The sequence below is a fragment of the Salmo trutta genome, unplaced genomic scaffold (genome assembly GCF_901001165.1).
Source record: "Salmo trutta unplaced genomic scaffold, fSalTru1.1, whole genome shotgun sequence".
In the NCBI taxonomy this organism is placed as follows: Eukaryota; Metazoa; Chordata; class Actinopteri; order Salmoniformes; family Salmonidae; genus Salmo; species Salmo trutta.
The window spans coordinates 1-13,474 of record NW_021822235.1 but is presented as its reverse complement, the minus strand read 5'-3'; the positions used below and the strand labels follow the sequence as shown (position 1 = coordinate 13,474).

The following is a 13,474-nucleotide window of genomic DNA, read 5'->3' as shown; positions in this document are numbered from 1 at the left end:
ATTCGTGAAAAACATTTGAATTTTAAGGTTTTGTAGTTGTCAGGATGGCCGAGTGGTCTAAGGCGCCAGACTCAAGAGTGTAGAAGCCTTCCTGGTTGTAGGGGTGTTCTGGTCTCCGATTGGAGGCGAGTGTTCAAATCCCTCTTCTGACAGAGATTTTGCCTAAAAAAGTAGCTTTTCATCTACACCGAGAATTTCTCGAAATGGAGAAAGTAAAACACATGAACAGTGATGAATAGTTTCATAGATCTCAGAATTTGAGAACAGAAAACAAATTAAACGTTAATTATCGTTCGATACAGGTCATTATAAGCCTAGCTTACAATTCACTCACTTACGCAAACTCCTTTAACAAAATGTTTTTACAATATCTTTCATTAGATTTTAGCATTTTTTGGTTTTCTGTTCTTTGTATCTTAAATTCTGCATGTTTCCATCGGACATATCAAACCTTATATTACAGATTCGTGAAAAACATATGAATTTTAAGGTTTTGTAGTTGTCAGGATGGCTGAGTGGTCTAAGGCGCCATACTCAAGGTGAGAAGCCTTCCTGGTTGTAGGGGTGTTCTGGTCTCCGATTGGAGGCGAGGGTTCAACTCCCTCTTCTGACAGAGATTTTGCCTAAAAAAGTAGCTTTTCATCTACACCGAGAATTTCTCGAAATGGAGAAAGTAAAACACATGAACAGTGATGAATAATTTCATAGATCTCATAATTTGGGAACAGAAAACAAATGAAACGTTAATAATTGTTCGATACAGGTCATCATAAGCCTAGCTTATAATTCACTCACTTACGCAAACTCTTTTAAAAAAATGTTTTTACAATATCTTTCATTAGATTTTAGCATTTTTTGGTTTTCTGTTCTTTGTATCTTATGTTCTGCATGTTTCCATCGGACATAGCAAACCTTATGTTACAGATTCGTTCTGGTCTCCGATTGGAGGCGAGGGTTCAAATCCCTCTTCTGACAGAGATTTTGCCTAAAAAAGTAGCTTTTCATCTACACCGAGAATTTCTCGAAATGGAGAAAGTAAAACACATGAACAGTGATGAATAGTTCCATAGATCTCATAATTTGAGAACAGAAAACAAATGAAACTTTAAGTATCGTTCGATACAGGTCATCATAAGCCTAGCTTATAATTCACTCACTTACGCAAACTCCTTTAAAAAATGTTTTTACAATATCTTTCATTAGATTTGAGCATTTTTTGGTTTTCTGTTCTTTGTATCTTAAGTTCTGCATGTTTCCATCGGACATATCAAACCTTATATTACAGAATCGTGAAAAACATATGAATTTTAAGGTTTTGTAGTTGTCAGGATGGCTGAGTGGTCTAAGGCGCCAGACTCAAGGTGAGAAGCCTTGATGGTTGTAGGGGTGTTCTGGTCTCCGATTGGAGGCGAGGATTCAACTCCCTCTTCTGACAGAGATTTTGCCTAAAAAAGTAGCTTTTCATCTACACCGAGAATTTCTCGAAATGGAGAAAGTAAAACACATGAACAGTGATGAATAGTTTCATAGATCTCATAATTTGAGAACAGAAAACAAATGAAACGTTAATAATTGTTCGATACAGGTCATCATAAGCCTAGCTTATAATTCACTCACTTACGCAAACTCCTTTAAAAAAATGTTTTTAAAATATCTTTCATTAGATTTTAGCATTTTTTTGTTTTCTGTTCTTTGTATCTTAAGTTCTGCATGTTTCCATCTGACATATCAAACCTTATGTTACAGATTCGTGAAAAACATATGAATTTTAAGGTTTTGTAGTTGTCAGGATGGCCGAGTGGTCTAAGGCGCCAGACTCAAGGTGAGAATCCTTCCTGGTTGTAGGGGTGTTCTGGTCTCTGAGTGGAGACGAGGGTTCAAATCCCTCTTCTGACAGAGATTTTGCCTAAAAAAGTAGCTTTTCATCTACACCGAGAATTTCTCAAAATGGAGAAAGTAAAACACATGAACAGTGATGAATAGTTTCAGAGATCTCATAATTTGAGAAGAGAAAACAAATGAAACGTTAATAATTGTTCGATACAGGTCATCATAAGCCTAGCTTATAATTCACTCACTTACGCAAACTCCTTTAAAAAAATGTTTTTACAATATCTTTCATTAGATTTTAGCATTTTTTTGTTTTCTGTTCTTTGTATCTTAAGTTCTGCATGTTTCCATCTGACATATCAAACCTTATGTTACAGATTCGTTCTGGTCTCTGATTGGAGGTGAGGGTTCAAATCCTTCTTCTGACAGAGATTTTGCCTAAAAAAGTAGCTTTTCATCTACACCGAGAATTTCTCGAAATGGAGAAAGTAAAACACATGAACAGTGATGAATAGTTCCATAGATCTCATAATTTGAGAACAGAAAACAAATGAAACTTTAAGTATCGTTCGATACAGGTCATCATAAGCCTAGCTTATAATTCACTCACTTACGCAAACTCCTTTAAAAAAATGTTTTTACAATATCTTTCATTAGATTTGAGAATTTTTTGGTTTTCTGTTCTTTGTATCTTAAGTTCTGCATGTTTCCATCGGACATATCAAACCTTATATTACAGAATCGTGAAAAACATATGAATTTTAAGGTTTTGTAGTTGTCAGGATGGCTGAGTGGTCTAAGGTGCCAGACTCAAGGTGAGAAGCCTTCCTGGTTGTAGGGGTGTTCTGGTCTCCGATTGGAGGCGAGGGTTCAACTCCCTCTTCTGACAGAGATTTTGCCTAAAAAAGTAGCTTTTCATCTACACCGAGAATTTCTCAAAATGGAGAAAGTAAAACACATGAACGGTGATGAATAGTTTCATAGATCTCATAATTTGAGAACAGAAAACAAATGAAACGTTAATAATTGTTCGATACAGGTCATCATAAGCCTAGCTTATAATTCACTCACTTACGCAAACTCCTTTAAAAAAATGTTTTTAAAATATCTTTCATTAGATTTTAGCATTTTTTTGTTTTCTGTTCTTTGTATCTTAAGTTCTGCATGTTTCCATCTGACATATCAAACCTTATGTTACAGATTCGTGAAAAACATTTGAATTTTAAGGTTTCGTAGTTGTCAGGATGGCCGAGTGGTCTAAGGCGCCAGACTCAAGGTGAGAAACCTTCCTGGTTGTAGGGGTGTTCTGGTCTCTGAGTGGAGGCGAGGGTTCAAATCCCTCTTCTGACAGAGATTTTGCCTAAAAAAGTAGCTTTTCGTCTACACTGAGAATTTCTCGAAATGGAGAAAGTAAAACACATGAACAGTGATGAATAGTTTCATAGATCTCATAATTTGAGAACAGAAAACAAATGAAACGGTAATAATCGTTCGATACAGGTAATCATAAGCCTAGCTTACAATTCACTCACTTACGCAAACTACTTTAACAAAATGTTTTTACAATATCTTTCATTAGATTTTAGCATTTTTTTGTTTTCTGTTCTTTGTATCTTAAGTTCTGCACGTTTCCATCTGACATATCAAACCTTATGTTACAGATTCGTTCTGGTCTCCGATTGGAGGCGAGGGTTCAAATCCCTCTTCTGACAGAGATTTTGCCTAAAAAAGTAGCTTTTCATCTACACCGAGAATTTCTCGAAATGGAGAAAGTAAAACACATGAACAGTGATGAATAGTTTCATAGATCTCATAATTTGAGAACAGAAAACAAATGAAACGTTAATTATCGTTCGATACAGGTCATTATAAGCCTAGCTTACAATTCACTCACTTACGCAAACTCCTTTAACAAAATGTTTTTACAATATCTTTCATTAGATTTTAGCATTTTTTGATTTTCTGTTCTTTGTATCTTAAGTTCTGCATGTTTCCATCGGACATATCAAACCTTATGTTACAGATTCGTGAAAAACATTTGAATTTTAAGGTTTTGTAGTTGTCAGGATGGCCGAGTGGTCTAAGGCGCCAGACTCAAGAGTGTAGAAGCCTTCCTGGTTGTAGGGGTGTTCTGGTCTCCGATTGGAGGCGAGGGTTCAAATCCCTCTTCTGACAGAGATTTTGCCTAAAAAAGTAGCTTTTCATCTACACCGAGAATTTCTCGAAATGGAGAAAGTAAAACACATGAACAGTGATGAATAGTTTCATAGATCTCAGAATTTGAGAACAGAAAACAAATTAAACGTTAATTATCGTTCGATACAGGTCATTATAAGCCTAGCTTACAATTCACTCACTTACGCAAACTCCTTTAACAAAATGTTTTTACAATATCTTTCATTAGATTTTAGCATTTTTTGATTTTCTGTTCTTTGTATCTTAAGTTCTGCATGTTTCCATCGGACATATCAAACCTTACGTTACAGATTCGTGAAAAACATTTGAATTTTAAGGTTTTGTAGTTGTCAGGATGGCCGAGTGGTCTAAGGCGCCAGACTCAAGAGTGTAGAAGCCTTCCTGGTTGTAGGGGTGTTCTGGTCTCCGATTGGAGGCGAGTGTTCAAATCCCTCTTCTGACAGAGATTTTGCCTAAAAAAGTAGCTTTTCATCTACACCGAGAATTTCTCGAAATGGAGAAAGTAAAACACATGAACAGTGATGAATAGTTTCATAGATCTCAGAATTTGAGAACAGAAAACAAATTAAACGTTAATTATCGTTCGATACAGGTCATTATAAGCCTAGCTTACAATTCACTCACTTACGCAAACTCCTTTAACAAAATGTTTTTACAATATCTTTCATTAGATTTTAGCATTTTTTGGTTTTCTGTTCTTTGTATCTTAAGTTCTGCATGTTTCCATCGGACATATCAAACCTTATATTACAGATTCGTGAAAAACATATGAATTTTAAGGTTTTGTAGTTGTCAGGATGGCTGAGTGGTCTAAGGCGCCATACTCAAGGTGAGAAGCCTTCCTGGTTGTAGGGGTGTTCTGGTCTCCGATTGGAGGCGAGGGTTCAACTCCCTCTTCTGACAGAGATTTTGCCTAAAAAAGTAGCTTTTCATCTACACCGAGAATTTCTCGAAATGGAGAAAGTAAAACACATGAACAGTGATGAATAATTTCATAGATCTCATAATTTGGGAACAGAAAACAAATGAAACGTTAATAATTGTTCGATACAGGTCATCATAAGCCTAGCTTATAATTCACTCACTTACGCAAACTCTTTTAAAAAAATGTTTTTACAATATCTTTCATTAGATTTTAGCATTTTTTGGTTTTCTGTTCTTTGTATCTTATGTTCTGCATGTTTCCATCGGACATAGCAAACCTTATGTTACAGATTCGTGAAAAACATATGAATTTTAAGTTTTTATAGTTGTCAGGATGGCTGAGTGGTCTAAGGCGCCATACTCAAGGTGAGAAGCCTTCCTGGTTGTAGGGGTGTTCTGGTCTCCGATTGGAGGCGAGGGTTCAACTCCCTCTTCTGACAGAGATTTTGCCTAAAAAAGTAGCTTTTCATCTACACCGAGAATTTCTCGAAATGGAGAAAGTAAAACACATGAACAGTGATGAATAATTTCATAGATCTCATAATTTGGGAACAGAAAACAAATGAAACGTTAATAATTGTTCGATACAGGTCATCATAAGCCTAGCTTATAATTCACTCACTTACGCAAACTCCTTTAAAAAAATGTTTTAAAAATATCTTTCATTAGATTTTAGCATTTTTTTGTTTTCTGTTCTTTGTATCTTAAGTTCTGCATGTTTCCATCTGACATATCAAACCTTATGTTACAGATTCGTTCTGGTCTCTGATTGGAGGTGAGGGTTCAAATCCCTCTTCTGACAGAGATTTTGCCTAAAAAAGTAGCTTTTCATCTACACCAAGAATTTCTCGAAATGGAGAAAGTAAAACACATGAACAGTGATGAATAGTTTCATAGATCTCATAATTTGAGAAGAGAAAACAAATGAAACGTTAATAATTGTTCGATACAGGTCATCATAAGCCTAGCTTATAATTCACTCACTTACGCAAACTCCTTTAAAAAAATGTTTTTACAATATCTTTCATTAGATTTTAGCATTTTTTTGTTTTCTGTTCTTTGTATCTTAAGTTCTGCATGTTTCCATCTGACATATCAAACCTTATGTTACAGATTCGTTCTGGTCTCCGATTGGAGGCGAGGGTTCAAATCCCTCTTCTGACAGAGATTTTGCCTAAAAAAGTAGCTTTTCATCTACACCGAGAATTTCTCGAAATGGAGAAAGTAAAACACATGAACAGTGATGAATAGTTCCATAGATCTCATAATTTGAGAACAGAAAACAAATGAAACTTTAAGTATCGTTCGATACAGGTCATCATAAGCCTAGCTTATAATTCACTCACTTACGCAAACTCCTTTAAAAAAAATGTTTTTACAATATCTTTCATTAGATTTGAGCATTTTTTGGTTTTCTGTTCTTTGTATCTTAAGTTCTGCATGTTTCCATCGGACATATCAAACCTTATATTACAGAATCGTGAAAAACATATGAATTTTAAGGTTTTGTAGTTGTCAGGATGGCTGAGTGGTCTAAGGCGCCAGACTCAAGGTGAGAAGCCTTGATGGTTGTAGGGGTGTTCTGGTCTCCGATTGGAGGCGAGGATTCAACTCCCTCTTCTGACAGAGATTTTGCCTAAAAAAGTAGCTTTTCATCTACACCGAGAATTTCTCGAAATGGAGAAAGTAAAACACATGAACAGTGATGAATAGTTTCATAGATCTCATAATTTGAGAACAGAAAACAAATGAAACGTTAATAATTGTTCGATACAGGTCATCATAAGCCTAGCTTATAATTCACTCACTTACGCAAACTCCTTTAAAAAAAATGTTTTTAAAATATCTTTCATTAGATTTTAGCATTTTTTTGTTTTCTGTTCTTTGTATCTTAAGTTCTGCATGTTTCCATCTGACATATCAAACCTTATGTTACAGATTCGTGAAAAACATATGAATTTTAAGGTTTTGTAGTTGTCAGGATGGCCGAGTGGTCTAAGGCGCCAGACTCAAGGTGAGAATCCTTCCTGGTTGTAGGGGTGTTCTGGTCTCTGAGTGGAGACGAGGGTTCAAATCCCTCTTCTGACAGAGATTTTGCCTAAAAAAGTAGCTTTTCATCTACACCGAGAATTTCTCAAAATGGAGAAAGTAAAACACATGAACAGTGATGAATAGTTTCAGAGATCTCATAATTTGAGAAGAGAAAACAAATTAAACGTTAATTATCGTTCGATACAGGTCATTATAAGCCTAGCTTACAATTCACTCACTTACGCAAACTCCTTTAACAAAATGTTTTACAATATCTTCATTAGATTTTAGCATTTTTTGATTTTCTGTTCTTTGTATCTTAAGTTCTGCATGTTTCCATCGGACATATCAAACCTTACGTTACAGATTCGTGAAAAACATTTGAATTTTAAGGTTTTGTAGTTGTCAGGATGGCCGAGTGGTCTAAGGCGCCAGACTCAAGAGTGTAGAAGCCTTCCTGGTTGTAGGGGTGTTCTGGTCTCCGATTGGAGGCGAGTGTTCAAATCCCTCTTCTGACAGAGATTTTGCCTAAAAAAGTAGCTTTTCATCTACACCGAGAATTTCTCGAAATGGAGAAAGTAAAACACATGAACAGTGATGAATAGTTTCATAGATCTCAGAATTTGAGAACAGAAAACAAATTAAACGTTAATTATCGTTCGATACAGGTCATTATAAGCCTAGCTTACAATTCACTCACTTACGCAAACTCCTTTAACAAAATGTTTTACAATATCTTTCATTAGATTTTAGCATTTTTTGGTTTTCTGTTCTTTGTATCTTAAATTCTGCATGTTTCCATCGGACATATCAAACCTTATATTACAGATTCGTGAAAAACATATGAATTTTAAGGTTTTGTAGTTGTCAGGATGGCTGAGTGGTCTAAGGCGCCATACTCAAGGTGAGAAGCCTTCCTGGTTGTAGGGGTGTTCTGGTCTCCGATTGGAGGCGAGGGTTCAACTCCCTCTTCTGACAGAGATTTTGCCTAAAAAAGTAGCTTTTCATCTACACCGAGAATTTCTCGAAATGGAGAAAGTAAAACACATGAACAGTGATGAATAATTTCATAGATCTCATAATTTGGGAACAGAAAACAAATGAAACGTTAATAATTGGTTCGATACAGGTCATCATAAGCCTAGCTTATAATTCACTCACTTACGCAAACTCTTTTAAAAAAATGTTTTTACAATATCTTTCATTAGATTTTAGCATTTTTTGGTTTTCTGTTCTTTGTATCTTATGTTCTGCATGTTTCCATCGGACATAGCAAACCTTATGTTACAGATTCGTTCTGGTCTCCGATTGGAGGCGAGGGTTCAAATCCCTCTTCTGACAGAGATTTGCCTAAAAAAGTAGCTTTTCATCTACACCGAGAATTTCTCGAAATGGAGAAAGTAAAACACATGAACAGTGATGAATAGTTCCATAGATCTCATAATTTGAGAACAGAAAACAAATGAAACTTTAAGTATCGTTCGATACAGGTCATCATAAGCCTAGCTTATAATTCACTCACTTACGCAAACTCCTTTAAAAACATGTTTTTTACAATATCTTTCATTAGATTTGAGCATTTTTTGGTTTTCTGTTCTTTGTATCTTAAGTTCTGCATGTTTCCATCGGACATATCAAACCTTATATTACAGAATCGTGAAAAACATATGAATTTTAAGGTTTTGTAGTTGTCAGGATGGCTGAGTGGTCTAAGGCGCCAGACTCAAGGTGAGAAGCCTTGATGGTTGTAGGGGTGTTCTGGTCTCAGATTGGAGGCGAGGATTCAACTCCCTCTTCTGACAGAGATTTTGCCTAAAAAAGTAGCTTTTCATCTACACCGAGAATTTCTCGAAATGGAGGAAAGTAAAACACATGAACAGTGATGAATAGTTTCATAGATCTCATAATTTGAGAACAGAAAACAAATGAAACGTTAATAATTGTTCGATACAGGTCATCATAAGCCTAGCTTATAATTCACTCACTTACGCAAACTCCTTTAAAAAAAATGTTTTTAAAATATCTTTCATTAGATTTTAGCATTTTTTTGTTTTCTGTTCTTTGTATCTTAAGTTCTGCATGTTTCCATCTGACATATCAAACCTTATGTTACAGATTCGTGAAAAACATATGAATTTTAAGGTTTTGTAGTTGTCAGGATGGCCGAGTGGTCTAAGGCGCCAGACTCAAGGTGAGAATCCTTCCTGGTTGTAGGGGTGTTTCTGGTCTCTGAGTGGAGACGAGGGTTCAAATCCCTCTTCTGACAGAGATTTTGCCTAAAAAAGTAGCTTTTCATCTACACCGAGAATTCTCAAAATGGAGAAAGTAAAACACATGAACAGTGATGAATAGTTTCAGAGATCTCATAATTTGAGAAGAGAAACAAATGAAACGTTAATAATTGTTCGATACAGGTCATCATAAGCCTAGCTTATAATTCACTCACTTACGCAACTCCTTTAAAAAAAATGTTTTTACAATATCTTTCATTAGATTTTAGCATTTTTTGTTTTCTGTTCTTTGTATCTTAAGTTCTGCATGTTTCCATCTGACATATCAAACCTTATGTTACAGATTCGTTCTGGTCTCTGATTGGAGGTGAGGGTTCAAATCCTTCTTCTGACAGAGATTTTGCCTAAAAAAGTAGCTTTTCATCTACACACCGAGAATTTCTCGAAATGGAGAAAGTAAAACACATGAACAGTGATGAATAGTTCCATAGATCTCATAATTTGAGAACAGAAAACAAATGAACTTTAAGTATCGTTCGATACAGGTCATCATAAGCCTAGCTTATAATTCACTCACTTACGCAAACTCCTTTAAAAAAATGTTTTTACAATATCTTTCATTAGATTTGAGAATTTTTTGGTTTTCTGTTCTTTGTATCTTAAGTTCTGCATGTTTCCATCGGACATATCAAACCTTATATTACAAAATCGTGAAAAACATATGAATTTTAAGGTTTTGTAGTTGTCAGGATGGCTGAGTGGTCTAAGGTGCCAGACTCAAGGTGAGAAGCCTTCCTGGTTGTAGGGGTGGTTCTGGTCTCCGATTGGAGGACGAGGGTTCAACTCCCTCTTCTGACAGAGATTTTGCCTAAAAAAGTAGCTTTTCATCTACAACCGAGAATTTCTCAAATGGAGAAAGTAAAACACATGAACGGTGATGAATAGTTTCATAGATCTCATAATTTGAGAACAGAAAACAAATGAAACGTTAATAATTGTTCGATACAGGTCATCATAGCCTAGCTTATAATTCACTCACTTACGCAAACTCCTTTAAAAAATGTTTTAAAATATCTTTCATTAGATTTTAGCATTTTTTTGTTTTCTGTTCTTTGTATCTTAAGTTCTGCATGTTTCCATCTGACATATCAAACCTTATGTTACAGATTCGTGAAAAACATTTGAATTTTAAGGTTTCGTAGTTGTCAGGGATGGCCGAAGTGGTCTAAGGCGCCAGACTCAAGGTGAGAAACCTTCCTGGTTGTAGGGGTGTTCTGGTCTCTGAGGGAGGCGAGGGTCAACTCCCTCTTCTGACAGAGATTTTGCCTAAAAAAGTAGCTTTTCGTCTACACTGAGAATTTCTCGAAATGGAGAAAGTAAAACACATGAACAGTGATGAATAGTTTCATAGATCTCATAATTTGAGAACAGAAAACAAATGAAACGGTAATAATCGTTCGATACAGGTAATCATAAGCCTAGCTTACAATTCACTCACTTACGCAAACTACTTTAACAAAATGTTTTTTACAATATCTTTCATTAGATTTTAGCATTTTTTTTGTTTTCTGTTCTTTGTATCTTAAGTTCTGCACGTTTCCATCTGACATATCAAACCTTATGTTACAGATTCGTTCTGGTCTCCGATTGGAGGCGAGGGTTCAAATCCCTCTTCTGACAGAGATTTTGCCTAAAAAAGTAGCTTTTCATCTACACCGAGAATTTCTCGAAATGGAGAAAGTAAAACACATGAACAGTGATGAATAGTTTCATAGATCTCATAATTTGAGAACAGAAAACAAATGAAACGTTAATATCGTTCGATACAGGTCATCATCAAGCCTAGCTTATCAATTCAATCTCACTTACGCAAACTCCTTTAACAAATGTTTTACAATATCTTTCATTAGATTTAGCATTTTTTGATTTCTGTTCTTTGTATCTTAAGTTCTGCATGTTTCCATCGGACATATCAAACCTTATGTTACAGATTCGTGAAAACATTATGAATTTTAAGGTTTAGTAGTTGTCAGGATGGCCGAGTGGTCTAAGGCGCCAGACTCAAGGTGTAGAAGCCTTCCTGGTTGTAGGGGTGTTCTGGTCTCCGATTGGAGGCGAGGGTTCAAATCCTCTCTGACAGAGATTTTGCCTAAAAAAGTAGCTTTTCATCTACACCGAGAATTTCTCGAAATGGAGAAAGTAAAACACATGAACAGTGATGAATAGTTTCATAGATCTCAGAATTTGAGAACAGAAAACAAATGAAACGTTAATAATCGTTCGATACAGGTCATCATAAGCCTAGCTTATCAATTCACTCACTTACGCAAACTCCTTTAACAAAATGTTTTTACAATATCTTTCATTAGATTTTAGCATTTTTTGGTTTTCTGTTCTTTGTATCTTAAGTTCTGCATGTTTTCATCGGACATATCAAACCTTATGTTACAGATTCGTGAAAACATATGAATTTTAAGGTTTTGTAGTTGTCAGGATGGCTGAGTGGTCTAAGGCGCCATACTCAAGGTGAGAAGCCTTCCTGGTTGTAGGGTGTTCTGGTCTCCGATTGGAGGCGAGGGTTCAACTCCCTCTTCTGACAGAGATTTTGCCTAAAAAAGTAGCTTTTCATCTACACCGAGAATTTCTCGAAATGGAGAAAGTAAAACACATGAACAGTGATGAATAGTTTCATAGATCTCAGAATTTGAGAACAGAAAACAAATGAAACGTTAATAATTGTTCGATACAGGTCATCATAAGCCTAGCTTATAATTCACTCACTTACGCAAACTCCTTTAAAAAAATGTTTTTACAATATCTTTCATTAGATTTTAGTATTTTTTGGTTTTCTGTTCTTTGTATCTTAAGTTTTGCATGTTTCCATCGGACATATCAAACCTTATGTTACAGATTCGTGAAAAACATATTGAATTTTAAGGTTTCGTAGTTGTCAGGATGGCCGAGGGGTCTAAGGCGCCAGACTCAAGGTGAGAATCCTTCCTGGTTGTAGGGGTGTTCTGGTCTCTGAGTGGAGCGAGGGTTCAAATCCCTCTTCTGACAAAGATTTTGCCTAAAAAAGTAGCTTTTCATCTACACCGAGAATTTCTCGAAATGGAGAAAGTAAAACACATGAACTGTGATGAATAGTTTCATAGATCTCATAATTTGATAACAGAAAACAAATTAAACGTTAATATCGTTCGATACAGGTCATCATAAGCCTAGCTTACAATTCACTCACTTACGCAAACTCCTTTAACAAAATGTTTTTACAATATCTTTCATTAGATTTTAGCATTTTTTGTTTTTCTGTTCTTTGTATCTTAAGTTCTGCATGTTTTCATCGGACATATCAAACCTTATGTTACAGATTCGTGAAAAACATATGAATTTTAAGGTTTAGTAGTTGTCAGGATGGCCGAGTGGTCTAAGGCGCCAGACTCAAGGTGAGAAGCCTTCCTGGTTGTAGGGGTGTTCTGGTCTCCGATTGGAGGCGAGGGTTCAAATCCCTCTTCTGACAGAGATTTTGCCTAAAAAAGTAGCTTTTCATCTACACCGAGAATTTCTCGAAATGGAGAAAGTAAAACACATGAACAGTGATGAATAGTTTCATAGATCTCATAATTTGAGAACAGAAAACAAATGAAACGTTAATAATCGTTCGATACAGGTCATCATAAGCCTAGCTTATCAATTCACTCACTTACGCAAACTCCTTTACAAAATGTTTTTACAATATCTTTCATTAGATTTTAGCATTTTTTTGTTTTCTGTTCTTTTGTATCTTAGTTCTGCATGTTTCCATTCGACATATCAAACCTTATGTTACAGATTCGTTCTGGTCTCTGATTGGAGGCGATGGGTTCCAAATCCCTCTTCTGACAGAGATTTTGCCTAAAAAAGTAGCTCTTTTCATCTACACCGAGAATTTCTCGAAATGGAGAAAGTAAAACACATGAACAGTGCTGAATAGTTCCATAGATCTCATAATTTGAGAACAGAAAACAAATGAAACTTTAAGTATCGTTCGATACAGGTCATCATAAGCCTAGCTTATATTCACTCACTTACGCAAACCTCCTTTAAAAAAATGTTTTTACAATATCTTCATTTAGATTGAGCATTTTTTTGGTTTTCTGTTCGTTGTTATCTTTATAAGGTCTGCATGTTTCCTATCGGACTATGACATATCAAACCTTTATTACAGAATCGTGAAAAACTATGAATTTTAAGGTTTTGTAGTTGTCAGGATGGCTGAGTGG

The 13,474-nt window shown here is 35.5% G+C and overlaps 10 non-coding genes across 10 annotated transcripts; all 10 read left to right on the top strand.

The window, feature by feature from the left end:
* The first annotated feature begins 38 nt into the window (after window positions 1-38).
* trnal-caa (transfer RNA leucine (anticodon CAA)) lies at window positions 39-152 on the top strand. The gene is made up of 2 exons: window positions 39-76; window positions 107-152. It is a non-coding gene; the product is annotated as a tRNA-Leu (tRNA).
* Window positions 153-1,784: 1,632 nt separating this feature from the next.
* Window positions 1,785-1,896, top strand: trnal-caa (transfer RNA leucine (anticodon CAA)). The gene is made up of 2 exons: window positions 1,785-1,822; window positions 1,851-1,896. It is a non-coding gene; the product is annotated as a tRNA-Leu (tRNA).
* Window positions 1,897-2,607: 711 nt separating this feature from the next.
* Window positions 2,608-2,719, top strand: trnal-caa (transfer RNA leucine (anticodon CAA)). Its single transcript has 2 exons — window positions 2,608-2,645; window positions 2,674-2,719. It is a non-coding gene; the product is annotated as a tRNA-Leu (tRNA).
* Window positions 2,720-3,068: 349 nt separating this feature from the next.
* Window positions 3,069-3,180, top strand: trnal-caa (transfer RNA leucine (anticodon CAA)). The gene is made up of 2 exons: window positions 3,069-3,106; window positions 3,135-3,180. It is a non-coding gene; the product is annotated as a tRNA-Leu (tRNA).
* Window positions 3,181-3,891: 711 nt separating this feature from the next.
* On the top strand, window positions 3,892-4,005 carry trnal-caa (transfer RNA leucine (anticodon CAA)). The gene is made up of 2 exons: window positions 3,892-3,929; window positions 3,960-4,005. It is a non-coding gene; the product is annotated as a tRNA-Leu (tRNA).
* Window positions 4,006-4,354: 349 nt separating this feature from the next.
* On the top strand, window positions 4,355-4,468 carry trnal-caa (transfer RNA leucine (anticodon CAA)). Its single transcript has 2 exons — window positions 4,355-4,392; window positions 4,423-4,468. It is a non-coding gene; the product is annotated as a tRNA-Leu (tRNA).
* A 2,458-nt stretch (window positions 4,469-6,926) lies between these two features.
* Window positions 6,927-7,038, top strand: trnal-caa (transfer RNA leucine (anticodon CAA)). Its single transcript has 2 exons — window positions 6,927-6,964; window positions 6,993-7,038. It is a non-coding gene; the product is annotated as a tRNA-Leu (tRNA).
* A 347-nt stretch (window positions 7,039-7,385) lies between these two features.
* trnal-caa (transfer RNA leucine (anticodon CAA)) lies at window positions 7,386-7,499 on the top strand. The gene is made up of 2 exons: window positions 7,386-7,423; window positions 7,454-7,499. It is a non-coding gene; the product is annotated as a tRNA-Leu (tRNA).
* Window positions 7,500-9,134: 1,635 nt separating this feature from the next.
* Window positions 9,135-9,247, top strand: trnal-caa (transfer RNA leucine (anticodon CAA)). The gene is made up of 2 exons: window positions 9,135-9,172; window positions 9,202-9,247. It is a non-coding gene; the product is annotated as a tRNA-Leu (tRNA).
* A 3,373-nt stretch (window positions 9,248-12,620) lies between these two features.
* On the top strand, window positions 12,621-12,732 carry trnal-caa (transfer RNA leucine (anticodon CAA)). The gene is made up of 2 exons: window positions 12,621-12,658; window positions 12,687-12,732. It is a non-coding gene; the product is annotated as a tRNA-Leu (tRNA).
* Window positions 12,733-13,474: the final 742 nt, after the last annotated feature.